Source organism: Alosa pseudoharengus, unplaced genomic scaffold (assembly GCF_046254945.1).
Source record: "Alosa pseudoharengus isolate Yale_2024_CS ecotype anadromous, Long Island Sound unplaced genomic scaffold, YU_APseudo_1.1 YU_APseudo_1.1_scf_3, whole genome shotgun sequence".
Classification (NCBI taxonomy): domain Eukaryota; kingdom Metazoa; phylum Chordata; class Actinopteri; order Clupeiformes; family Clupeidae; genus Alosa; species Alosa pseudoharengus.
Genome location: NW_027468718.1, coordinates 2,544,768 through 2,554,961, shown reverse-complemented (window position 1 = coordinate 2,554,961; position 10,194 = coordinate 2,544,768). Strand labels below are relative to the sequence as shown.

Genomic DNA, 10,194 nt, shown 5'->3' with positions numbered 1-10,194 from the left:
TTATCATTTCGGCCAAAAGTTGGAGACCATGTGGAAATGTGTTGCAATTTCAAAACCAGTGTTCTGTCGAGTTATGCTAGCTAGGCTACTACAGGAGTGGGAAAATCAGAGGTCTGGAAAGTGTGGAGAGTGGTGCTGGATTCTGATGGAAATTCTACAGGTTATGTGCAATGCTCAAAATGCAAGGTGCTGATGAAATATCAGATACTGCTGAAGTTTTATTCTGCACACACGCACAGCAAAGCATACAGTACAGGGTGAGTTCGCCAATAGCTCCTCTCTCCATAAAGATATTAGACAGGCAAACAAAAATGCATGTAAAGTGAAGAATAATAACAAAACATACCTGCACACACGCACAGCAAAGCATACAGTACAGGGTGAGTTCGCCAATAGCTCCTGAAAAAGTTCACACGTACCAACTATATTACAGGTGCTAATGTGCTATCTCAGCTACCTAGCTAAACTACTGTACATCGCTGTAGGGCTATTTTTGGCATGTGGCTAGACGGACGTATACATGTAAACAATGCATTTAAAAAGTAAATTCACAAAAATAACTCACAAATAATATACATAAACTGAATACAAACAATATAAAGTGAAGCAATCTTATGGATGACAATATTTAATAGAAATATTTATAAAATTGCTTATGAGGCTGCAATCAGTCAACCTACCTCTCTCCATAAAGATATTAGACAGGAAAGAGGAAGGGGGGAGACAGGGGGGTCAAGACCAAGGGGGAGAGGAGGGGCTACTAGAGACCCTCAATACCAGTGTGTAATAAATTGAATAGATTTAAACTGTAACTAGATAACCTAGATCTATTGTGCAATTATGTGATTCATACAGTAAGTATAAGGTCTAACCTGTTACACTCACCCCTTCAGAATTGCACAAAGATCTGCAAACATCAGGTATACAGGCCATTAGAATTAAAACCTTCCAGCATAAAAAGCTGCCTACCCCCCCCCCCCCCCCCATCAGGCTAAAAGAATACAGAGGTTGATCAAGTCTTAGAAATCTGTATAGGAAACAGGGATGCCGTTTACACCCCTTAGACTAAGGCCTACAGACTATACCATAACGGAGGACAAAAGTAAAGCACACTCTACTGAAACCCATAACAACCCATTAAACCAGGTCAATAAACAGGGTTAGAAAACAATACTCAAACATGGATGACATGTCTCTCAGGGACATCATCGCTAAGAACAGATTGAAGCTGAACCATAGATTCAATCAACCTACACACAGGCCTTATAACCCGACCAAATCTAGAAGTGTGAGGTGAGTGTGGTGCATGTGTGGTGTGTGAAATAGGAATGTGTGGCTGTGTAGATGAACTAATGTGAATGTGACTAGAAGCATCAGTCAGACCATGCTCAGGAGGGGAGTCAGAGGGAGACTGGACCAAGCCAGGATCATCAGTCAGGTCTTCTGTAGACCCTGCAGTGACATCTGAGTGATGCTGTGAGACCCATGATGAAGTACGGGCTCCACTATCTGCATCCAGAGAAGAGATAGCTTCATCCAAGGGATGGACAGACACTGTATCACTGAGAACTGCAGGCACAGAGTGAGGCTCATTCTCAACAGAATCAGCATCCGCCTTGCCACCTTCCGTGGAGCTTCCATCTAGCCTCTCACTCAGAGGGAGAAAATTGACCTCCAGCAGCAGGTTACGATGCACCACTTTCTCATTTCCAAGGTCATCACGAATCCTGTAAACGTGGAGCACTGGCTTGACAGCAATGACTGTGTACATGGTGTCTCCCCACCTGTCTGCTAGCTTACGCTTCCCGCGGCAGCCCTTGTTCGCCACCAGCACTCGGTCTCCTATCGACAATGGCTGACCTTTGGCCTTCTTGTTGTACTGACTTGACTGGTGTTTCTGTTCTGACTCTGTGTGTTTCTGGGCAACTGACATGGCAGACTTGAGATCTTTTAGAAGAGATTCCACAAAGGAGTCATAGTCACACACTGTGTTGTCCAGCAAAACACTACGGAACATCAAGTCCACCGGCAGCCTTGGAACACGGCCAAACATGAGATAAAAAGGAGGAAAACCAGTAGTCTCATGGGCCGTGCAGTTGTAAACAAACGTCATCGTCTGGACCATCTGATGCCACTTGTGCTTCTGTCTAGGAGGCAAGGAGCGGAGCATGCCACCCAGAGTCCTGTTGAACCTTTCAGTCCCACCATTCCCCATAGGATGATAGGGAGTGGTGTGAGACTTTGAAACACCAGCAAGGCGAAGAAGCTCTGCAACCAGCTCGCTTTCAAAGCTTGTTCCCTTATCAGAATGGATACGCTCAGGGAAACCGTAGACACAAAAAAACTTGTCCCATAGTGTCTTTGCCACTTTTCTTGCTGTCTGGTCTCGACAGGGAAACGCTTGGGCGAGCTTTGTGAAATGGTCTGTAATTACAAGAACATCCACAGACTTGTTGTTGTGATCCTCTGCAGACCAGAAGTCAATGCAGACAAGTTCCAGTGGAGCAGTGGTCTTTATGCTCTCCAATGGAGCTCTGGCAGCTGGCTCAGGTGTCTTACTCAACACACACCTCCCACACTTCTTAACATAGTCACGGACCTCCCTCTCCATGTCATGCCAGAAGAACCTTTGGCGGGCCAGGTGGAGTGTGTGCACGCCTGACCCTGATGGCCAGCGAGGTCATGGACCCCCGTCAGAGCTTCAGACTTCAGCGCTGCAGGTAAGACATACTGAAATCTTTTGTGGTTTATCAGAGGGTCCTTACAGACTCTATACAGGACACCATTCTGGAAGACCAGTTTGTCCCAGGACCTCAGCAGCTGTAGAGTAGACTGGCTTTCTCGGCAACGCTCACGGAAAGATGGTCTTCGTTTCCTTTCCACATAAGGTATAACGGCTGCGATGGAAGTGTCTCGACGCTGGTGGGACTGCAGGTCCTGCAAAGACATAGCGGGCAAAGCAGGCTGGCCAACAGGAAGCACATCAGACAGGTGTTCCACTACTGACATCGCTCTGAGCTGTGAGGCAGACTCCCAGTCACTGTGGCTATCAAGCAACGTTGAAACCTCATCTTCCAAGAGAGATGCATGGGAGCTGGCTGAAGACCCATTCATACAGGTAAGTGCTTGTGGCTGGCTGATGAAGCGGAAAACATCCTGGACGAGAACATCTCCAACATCCTTCACACACCCAAGCAGGTCTCTGTATGGTTCTGAAAGCAGCCGCTGGCTCAAAGGCTTGACAAAGGGGTCTCTGCTCAGTGCATCGGCAACAATGTTCAACTTTCCCGGAATATGCTTGATCTTGAAGTTATATGGAGCCAACTTGGCAACCCAGCGCTGTTCACAGGCGTCCAGTTTGGGCTTTGTCATGATGTATGTGAGTGGATTGTTATCAGTCCACACTGTGAACTGGCTGCCCTTCAGCCAATGGCTGAACTTATCACACACCGCCCACTTAAGCGCCAAAAACTCTAGTCTGTGTGCTGGGTAGTTCTAGTCTGCGTGCTGGGTAGTTCTAGTCTGTGTGCTGGGTAGTTCTAGTCTGTGTGCTGGGTAGTTGGCTTGGCTTCGGCTGAGTGACTTACTTGCAAACGCCACTGGCCTCGCTCTGTCATCACCATCCTGGACTTGTGAGAGAACAGCTCCCAGGCCATCAAGAGACGCATCAGTGGAGAGAATGAAAGGCTTATTAAAGTCTGGATGGGCAAGGACCACACAGTTGACCAAAGCAGCCTTCAGCTCTGCAAAACCCCTATCACAACCTGCCGTCCAGTCTTGCGGAGTCATCTGGCAAAAAGTGCCACCTCTCCCACCTTTCGCTGTTCTGCCTCTACGCTTAGAGCCTGCAGTCAAACAAAACAGAGGCTTTGCAATGGAGAAACAGTTTGGAATGAAATGCTGGTAGTATAGGACCATGCCCAAGAACGACCGTATCCTTTTCTGGGACGGGGTGCAGCCATCTGACTCCATCAAGTCAGTCTTCTCAAAGGATGAAATCACCGCAACTTTATCCTGATCTACTAAAACACCATTACTGTCCACTATGTGGCCCAAAAACTTAACTGACTGCCTCAGGAAGTAGCACTTCTTTTGAGAAAGCTTGAGGTTGTTGGCTCTCAGCCGGTCGAATACAGTTCTCAGACGCTCTAATCCCTCACTGACAGATGGAGCAAAAGATAGCAAATCATCAAGGTAACATAAAAGTGTGGAAAAATTCAAGTCACCAAAGATGCTGAGCATCATCCTCATAAAGGACCCAGGACTGTTGCATAGGCCTTGTGGCAAACGGTTATATTCGTACAACCCTAACGGAGTGGTAAAAGCTGTGAATTTCCTATCAGCTTCACATAGGGGGACATTGTAAAATCCAGACGTCAAGTCCATAGTGCTGAAAACAGCATTGCCCCCAAGCGCAGCAAGGCAGTCAGACTGATGGGGCAGAGGGTGAGCATCTTTGATGGTCCTAGCGTTCAACCACCTGAAGTCTGTGCAGATACGTAGGTCCCCATTCTTCTTCCAGACCATGACTAAAGGGGAGGCATAGTCACTCACAGACTTCTTGATGATCTCCCGCTCCTCCATCTCGTTCAGCACCTGCCTCAGTTTGTGGTAGTGTGCTGGTGGGACTCTCCGATAGGGAAGCCGGAAAGGGCGGTCATCTGAAAGGTGGATCTTGTGAACAAAGTCTTTAACCTCCCCACAGTCAAGCGAGTCTTTTGAGAAGATGTCACTGTACTCCAAGAGCAGGGTGGCTAGCTTGGCTTTGTCAGCAGGGGAAACTTCACAGCCCTCTACGTCAATATCAGTCAAACCAGCATCCTTCATTGCCTGAACCAGATCAGTGTGCACACTACTGGACACTGCTTTTGGAGGAAATTAGTTCCCAGTATTATTTTTTATTTCTCATGTTTTGTAGAACAGACTTGGATCACGTTAGTACCAATTATGAAATCATCCCTCTGGCCAGCAACAACTAGAGTGGGTACAATAAACTTAGACTCATACACTTCAATTTCAAGGTCATAGAAGCACTTCGGATACGTTTTTAAGCCACCAAAACCCACAATCACCACATTCCCAGGGATTAACTGAGCACTGGGCAGCACACCAGCAGCCTGAAGTCTCTTCTCTGCCTCTTCACTAAGTGTACAAGACATGGAGCCAGAATCTAACATTCCTCTCAAAGTGACCTTGCCACTCACCAACACAGGTGCATAAAACAGCTCACTTGACCCTTCAAGTCTCTGCGAGCCAATGAGAATCTGCACCTGTCCTGCTTGCAAAAGTCGACTGTAGTTACTGTAGATGGAAAGCAGATCTGGTTCTCTCATGAGGGCTTCTGTACCACCACCCACGCTTGCCCTCTCACAGCGTGGGGCATCTAGTTTAACGGAGTGCGGCTGGCCTGTGCAGATGCTGCCGCTGGATGAGACGCACTCGGGCAATCATGTTTGAAATGACCAGGTTGAAAGCAGTGACGACAGAGTTTCAGTAGCCTGCAATGGCTAAAGGTGGAGTCGTCAGTGCTGCTGCATACTCTGCATGCAGAAGACATTAAAGGCTGAGGGGACCGTTGGCGCTGTTGAGGCTGAACATGACGTGAGAGTGACTGGGGAGCAGAGCACAGTGTGATGACTTTATTCAGCATGCTTACCACCTCACGCATACCTGGCTCTTCCTCTGAACGGACTGCAGTCAACGGCACAGTTGCGGGTGACTGTACAGGATGGCTCATCTCTGCCTGCGTGCTGCTGAATGAGCGGTTGAACTGTGCAGTGGACTGAGTGACTGCCACAGGGCCCGGACTGTGAACGGGAGGAGAGTGCTGACTCACAATTAGGTATAGAGTGATGCATTGTATTATTAATATCATGTGCTTGCTCTGCATGTCTATTGGTAGGATAGCCAACTGAATTTACCACCCGTTCCGGTGAGCTTCTAATGACGCGGGTAATGGGGGTGGAACATGCTACTGGATTCAGAACTGACTGGCCTACTCTCTGATAACTGGCCTCTCCATCTGATTCCATAGAGTAACCCCTCCCAAGCCCATTAGATACATAAACACCATTCAATTTTGAAAATGACATTTCAACAGTAGTGACTATACCAATATATAAAATAATACCATTCAAGACCACATGTAACTTGTAATGTAATATCACTAACTGAGAAGCATTGGCCTATTATTTCAAATGAAAATGCAGTAGAAAACCAGACAAAATAAAATCTTTTAGATAATTAATTTCAATAGTAAAATATAAGTAATATCTCAAAAGGAAAATACTAGTGCAGGCTGAGCAATGTTTAGAACGCACAATATTAATCTAATCTTACGTCAATGACTCACGCACAGACCAGCGTATAAATTCGGCCACACACGTCACTGAACAGGAGTCGCGTCGGGGGAGGCTTCCATGCAGGAGGTAGCTAGCGGCTGTCGCTAACGGCGGTAGTAGTAACTTCAACAGCAGCAGCCCACGGTGATCTAGCGAGCGCAGATCAGATGAACCAAGGGTCACGGCACCATTGTAACTGGGTAGACTTCTGCGTTGTGTTGATTATTAATAAAGATGACCCAAAACGAGCACGGGATACTGCTGAAGTTTTATTCTGCACACACGCACAGCAAAGCATACCGTACAGGGTGAGTTCGCCAATAGCTCCTCTCTCCATAAAGATATTAGACAGGCAAACAAAAATGCATGTAAAGTGAAGAATAATAACAAAACATACCTGCACACACGCACAGCAAAGCATACAGTACAGGGTGAGTTCGCCAATAGCTCCTGAAAAAGTTCACACGTACCAACTATATTACAGGTGCTAATGTGCTATCCCAGCTACCTAGCTAAACTACTGTACATCGCTGTAGGGCTATTTTTGGCATGTGGCTAGACGGACGTATACATGTAAACAATGCATTTAAAAAGTAAATTCACAAAAATAACTCACAAATAATATACATAAACTGAATACAAACAATATAAATTGAAGCAATCTTATGGTATGTGGGGATTTCTGGTTTATGTGCCCACCTGCACTGGCAACCAGTGTGGCTTGTGTGACTGCAAGCGTGGTCACATGGGGCAGGTCACATGACTAACTAGGAAGTTATAAAGTTTGGTTTGTTGAGAGCTCACATTCTCTTGCTGCTTCCACCACTTGCTCTTTGTGACTGTTAAGGTCCCCTGTCATGCAGGTAATGAATATGATGTTCCATGCAGTGTGTGTGTGTGTGTGTGTGTGTGTGTGTGTGTGTGTGTGTGTGTGTGTTTGTAGAACTCAATTCTCATGACTTGTTTTAACTTATCAGGGTGAATGCTAGAACCATGTGTTTCACTCTTCATGGAGGACACTGAGGTGACTGCCTGATTTTAAGATTTATGAGTGCTGGGCTACAGACACTGATGCTCTGGTAATTTGTTTTATATTTATGATCTTAGTTGTTTGTTTACATTGGTAGTTATAAATCAATTAACTATGTTTCTTTAAATCTGTAGCACTGGAATGTTCCTTTCTTCCTGTGTCACTGTGCTGTGGGGAGTAGTGAACGCTCTTGCAAAGTAGGCTTATATTTACTACATATGTCCATTGTGTAATTGTGCTGTGGAATGTACATGGTAACTAATATGTACCATTTCTTTTAAAAGGGACCAGGCCAGCCACTGTTTTACTGTTAATTTTTTGGGTTTGTTTGTTTGCTTTCATTTTGTTTGTCTTTTTGTTTGTTTGCATTGTCTCTCTATAACTGCTTGTGCTGGGAGCTGGCTGTTCTTCTTTTGTCCTATCATATAGGCTGTCTTTGTACAAGGCCGGATCCGCAACTCAGTACTGCTCCTTTCGGGTTGGGTGCCACATGGAGGGAGATATTTTCTCGGTGTGTACTGGTAAACAACACAGTGTGGTATTTTGTAGTGGTATCCTGTAGTGGTATTTACTTCTTGTGTTTGCAGTGCTTGCCGTGTTGCATTCTTTTGTGGTGCTGGGTTTGCTGTCTCTCTCTCTCCCTCTCTCACCAGGGCCCCTCTCCAAGACGGGAGCTGTGTGTGCTGACCCGACCTTATTAGCCTGAGGAGTCTCAGCCAGTTATCCCATGCAGTCTTTCTTACTTACACACAACTTACATTCTGGATTGTATTTATACTATTTGTAATAAATTTGAGTATTTCGCATATGCCTTTTGTTAACTGTTCCTTTGTGGGGAAGGCCGAGAACCAGCCACGTTAGAGAGCTTATAGGTTTCTCCCGCCTGGGTTTAGGGGGTGGCGTAGTCAGAGTAGGTATTCTGCATGTCAGGTACCACACAATCTTATGGATGACAATATTTAATAGAAATATTTATAAGATTGCTTATGAGGCTGCAATCAGTCAACCTACCTCTCTCTCCATAAAGATATTAGACAGGAAAGAGGAAGGCGGGAGACAGGGGGGTCAAGACCAAGGGGGAGAGGAGGGGCTACTAGAGACCCTCAATACCAGTGTGTAATAAATTGAATAGATTTAAACTGTAACTAGATAACCTAGATCTATTGTGCAATTATGTGATTCATATAGTATAAGGTCTAACCTGTTACACATGCAGTGAGATTTTCAAATGCATGCTTGGTGCCGAGTTGGGCCATTACATTGTTCATGGCCAGACCCTTAATCTTTCTAAGTTACCAGGGTCTGGATTTTCCAGGCTAGCAGATCAATAGAATTTTTTTATGAATATGGGCTGTTCTGCAAGATAACATGCTTCTACCATCAACACACTATCCAATGTTTGAGAAATAAGAGGAATTCCAGGTGGTTACATGACAGCACTAAGCAACACATTTCGAAACAGAGGTGAAATAAACAAACCTAAATGAATATGTCCGCATATCAATTAGCCTCTGTGAAATATGAAATACTGTATGCATTGAGATAGCACAAAATTACAGTAAGTGTAAGCTTACTTCTAACAGTGGATTGTGAGTTTTTTTCCATGCGCTTGCGTGATAGCATGACTAGGTAGCCCAGTTTGTCAGAACACTTGGGAACCGCTTAAGGCCCATTCACACCAAGAACTATAACGATAACGATAACTATAACGATAAAAGCATTCACACCAGCCAACGATATCGTCCTATGACGCCTATAGAATATAGGCTCGCGATGTGCACGATCCCTTGAGACTGCAGCTAATAAAAATGGATCTGGATGTTTTGTTGGCACTGTATGTTGCTCAAAGAAAAATAAAAAGAAAAGGAGCATATGGGTTCACGAAATCCTTCAAAGCCGGGCAGATTTAGGGGAAGCCAACACCCTTTTACGAGAGTTATCATCTTATGAGGATAAATTCTACGAATATTTCCGTATGAGTGAAGAACAATTTGATGGCATCCTGGCGATGATCAATTAGGACATCAGGGCAATTCCATGGAAAATTACATTTTTTGTAACATCCATAACGACAATAAAATGTGATGGTATGGTATGATGTGAATGATTACATGAAATTTGAGCATTTGCTATTTTTGGCTGAAGCATGTAAATGAGAAAAAATGCAAAAAAAATAAATGAGATCATTCACATCATACAAATGCCAAGGCATTTCACTGGCGTTATGGATGTGACAAAAAGTCCATTTTCCGTGGAATTGCCCATCAATAAAGAGAAAACCCACTACAGAGACCCAATCAGTGCCAAAGACCGCTTGGCAATATGTCTCAGGTAGGTCCTATTTGTTGTTTTTGTGGTCTCTACTGTGATGAAACCATGTAGCCATATCGAGTTGTCACTACACCATCACAAGTCGACTAACTTTAGCCAATGACACCACCACACCATAACGTCTATGTGCAAGCTAGGCTATGCTTAATGAATTAACCAACATAGTCAATAAGTTAACACTTACTTATTCGCCGTATCCATTTACATTTCGCCGATTGTTTACATTGCAAGTGCTGTGCTATCGCTAAACTTTTCCCTTCGGCAGAGGTAGTAAACAAGAGTAAGGTTTAATTAATTTGGCATGATTTCAATTGTAGTTAGCGCCCTCTTTTGGATTGAAGTATAGCAAGCAACATTAAGGCATCACTCTTGTAGGCTTACAGTTGCACTTGTTGTGTCTGAGCATGCTGTAGCCTACTGTAGAATGAATACGAGTACTACAAATAATATTGAATTGATGGTTAATTAACTAAAATAAATCTGAGTGCATAA

The 10,194-nt window shown here is 44.7% G+C and overlaps 1 long non-coding RNA gene across 1 annotated transcript; it reads left to right on the top strand.

The window, feature by feature from the left end:
* Positions 1 to 7,060: 7,060 nt before the first annotated feature.
* On the top strand, positions 7,061 to 7,661 carry LOC143099532 (uncharacterized). Its single transcript, XR_012981639.1, has 3 exons — positions 7,061 to 7,204; positions 7,319 to 7,420; positions 7,506 to 7,661. It is a non-coding gene; the product is annotated as an uncharacterized LOC143099532 (long non-coding RNA).
* Positions 7,662 to 10,194: the final 2,533 nt, after the last annotated feature.